Genomic DNA, 3,735 nt, shown 5'->3' with positions numbered 1-3,735 from the left:
ATTTGTCGTGTTTCGTTTTAGTAACCTTTCTTTTACAATACATGATAAACACTACCATAAAAAGTTTAAGCCTTTTGTGAGCAAACAGCAATATTATGCTTACATATAAGAATTTTATATCATAATTTTCTTTTAAAACAAAGTACAAAAAACCTTAGCTAGATATCTAGTATGTGGTAATTGAATTAAAATATGCTTTTAACACATTTATTTATGTCTGAATAATTTAAATCTTTAAAACCAATTATATTCTAAATAAAATTTATTGATTTTTGTTCCTAATATAAAAGGCACAATAATTTTATTTAAATTATACAGAATTTTTACAAATGATTACAATTTTATGTTTTGATCTTATAAATTCAAATAAAGCAAGAAAATATCACAGTTTTATGTTCTATCAAATTTATAAAAAAAAATTAAAATTATTGTTATAAAATATAATGTACTTATAGTAAACCTAGTATATTATATATTTTAAAGGGTAAATTAATACCGTCTGGTAAATAAATTAAACAGAATAGTGTACAAATGTAATATGAACAGACGAAATTGGATTTAAATGCATCTAAAAACCATGAATGAATCTTCAAACTCACTATATTGTATATAAAAAGCTATTCAGCGCAGAGAAATCATGGCTTAAGTGTATTTTAAATATGTTAGACTAAAATTACCAGAATCTATTTTTCGATTTGTTTTTATTAAAAATCTAAATATAGTTATCCCGACCCGAAATATACACAGAATCTAACAAATAATCTACTAGAAATGCATAAATAATCGGATTTACAAGGTAATATATAATAATAAAAATATCTGTTTCCATTGATTTTGTATAGAAATATTGATGTGGTTTTTTTTTAAAATATTTTTTAATTCGGTTTCAATATTAACCTTTTGCACTTATATCAGTTGTTATATTATTAAAAATTTGTTTTTTTTATCATACTTTACATAAAAAAACCAAGCAATTAAGTCTTATTCATTATATAATAAACATACTCTTCAATGCATGCCCATATGTGACATTTTTTATATGACATATCTTGTCATATAATATTCTTCTTTATAATCTTAAATCCATTATTGGATCGTTCAAACTGGAAATGTGCATTCTAGGTAAATTTTTTTAATATTTCTACTGTAAAAAAAGTTGATATCTTGTTAAAATCATGAATGAATATATGTTATAGATTACAAATAGCGCGTTAATATAATAAAAATGATATAAGTGTAGATTCAAAATTTTTTTAAATTGAAAGTATATTGATAGACGCAAAAATATATGCTACTACCCATTTTAAATATGCAATAGGTGGACACGATAACAAGAATAAGACCAAAGGGATGAAGCTTGTATTAAATAGATAGCAAAAGAAAATAAAAATAAGAAAATGAAGCTTTAAAATAGATTAGAAACAAGATTTAGCCTAATAAAATTTTTAAATGAATTAACCAAAAAAAATATTAAAGATATGTATTCGCGTTATAAAATAACCCACTTTGACTCGAATTAAAAAAAATCAAAATAAAAAATATTCATAGATTAAATTTAGGCTGATATTTTGTGCAAAAACTGAATGCGAACTAGAAAAGAATTAAACAAAAGAAAATAAATTATTTTTGTGTATTAAGTTTGATGGTATGGTATTGTAATAAGAAATACTATACATAATCTACAATTTCACCATAATTTGTAGTGAAAGTGTGCTGACGCTTCTGAAGATTGTAAAAAAGATATTTTATGTTACCTATCGGAAAATAAATATATAAGAAACTTTTAAATTAAAAACACAGTGTATAATATAGATGAGAATGTTATGAACTCATAAATTTTAGAAGTAGATACTAATTGGCTGTAATTTCTAATTGAAAGATTCCAAATATATAGAATATATGATAAATATCTCGATATATTTTTGAATTCATCTATTCAGATAAAAATGCATATTTAATATAATTAAAAACCGTATAAAACATCGCGACCTCTAGTTCTAAATCCATACTTAGAAATAATTTTTTCGAAATTTTAGAAAAATGCAAAACCATTCTAATATAAAAAAACTTAAAAAACAATACAACATCACATATTTAAAGAATTTCATTATTTATTTATAACCATTAAATATATTCGGCTTTCCGCATTATATAAAGAGATCGAGGTATGAAAACAGAAATAAAAATAAATTTTAGGTATTATTTACGTTTTTAAACTTTTAACGTATTTATATAAAATTTTATTTCGTGATTTTAGCGTTTTTTTTATGGAACATTTATAATACTAAAAAAGCAAATTTGAAAAAAGATTTAATTAACTATTTATGTAATTATAATCGTTTAGCTCCAAGAATAAGATAACTCTATAAATAATAGCTTTTTATAATAAATATGCACATTAATTAAAAATTTTAGAAATTAAGTTACAAATGATGCTATCGACTCGCTGCAAAAAAATATTTTTCGTAAGTATATAGCTTTTTAAATCTTGTGTATAAAACATCATTATATTGGCGATTTGATAGCAAAATTTTATTGTAAAGATTAGCAAAAGAAAATTTATGATCTACTATTACAAATAAATCATTGTTTTTATCTCCTCTATTCTACAGTTCCGTTAAAAAAATATAAAACCTTTTTTTTATGGCTGGCACCTGTTATAATATATCGAGAGATAATCAATTTAAATAATTAAAAATTGCTTAATATTAGTAAGATTTCTAAAAATATATTTTACAGTGTTATTTTTTGTTAATCAGTTGCTGAAAAAGATTTAAAAAATATCATCATGTGTCAATGTCGTCCTTAGATGCAAACAGAAAAAATATATAATGTAAATACGTAATTATTTAGTCTAAAATATATAATAATATTAGTCATACTTATATTTTTTTCTTTTTATATGAAATAGCGATTATAAGCAACAGTTATATATTTTGCGCTATCACGTTTTTTATCTAGTTTTTGTGCATTGTTATGTAAAAGGCTATTAATAGTAACAAAATTTAGTAGTTTTTATCACTAATTTTTAGTCATACAAAATAAGTAGATATTAGGATTTTACCAAGCTGAAATTAAAATTCACAGTTTATCTTATATTCTAAATGTAAATATAGAACAACAACCAATAAATACATTTAGTTATTTATCTAACATTATCTTTTTTTATAATATAAATATTTTAGAATTTATATATTTGTATAAAGTTAAAGTTGGCATAGAAATGTTGCTGCTGGTATTTGTATGCATCCATGAGAAATATATGTTACTGGAATTGTAAATATGTGCAGTAATCTATCGGAAATTGTTGTTTAAGCATTATGGACGTATTATTCTATATGTAAAAAAAGAAAAAATCTTACTAATAGGATCAATAGTATTTCTTGCCCATTTCGTGTCATTAGATCACGTATAAGTGTTATTTGAGTCTTAATAATATAAAGTGTTTCTTTTACACCATTTACTATTTTTTTTTCTTAATAATTTGATATTGATAGAAACTTAATCAGACTTGAAAAAGGTAAATCTTTACATAAATATTAGTCATTCTCTTTAAAATTATGGGCTATGAAAATAAAAATTTGTTGAAATTTACAAGAAATCGTATTTATGATTTTTTCAAATATATTCTTATAGTATAAATACAGTATAGCTTGAATTTAGTAATCGTAAAAATTATACGTTGATAATTACAAGATTTTTTACCACGAGTTATCAAAAATTACTTTGAAATTA

The sequence above is a fragment of the Rhyacophila brunnea genome, unplaced genomic scaffold (assembly GCF_057557595.1).
Source record: "Rhyacophila brunnea isolate RB1 unplaced genomic scaffold, BYU_Rbru_1.0 scaffold_43, whole genome shotgun sequence".
NCBI classification, from domain to species: domain Eukaryota; kingdom Metazoa; phylum Arthropoda; class Insecta; order Trichoptera; family Rhyacophilidae; genus Rhyacophila; species Rhyacophila brunnea.
The sequence above is the reverse complement of the archived record's forward strand: the minus strand, read 5'-3'. Positions refer to the sequence as shown.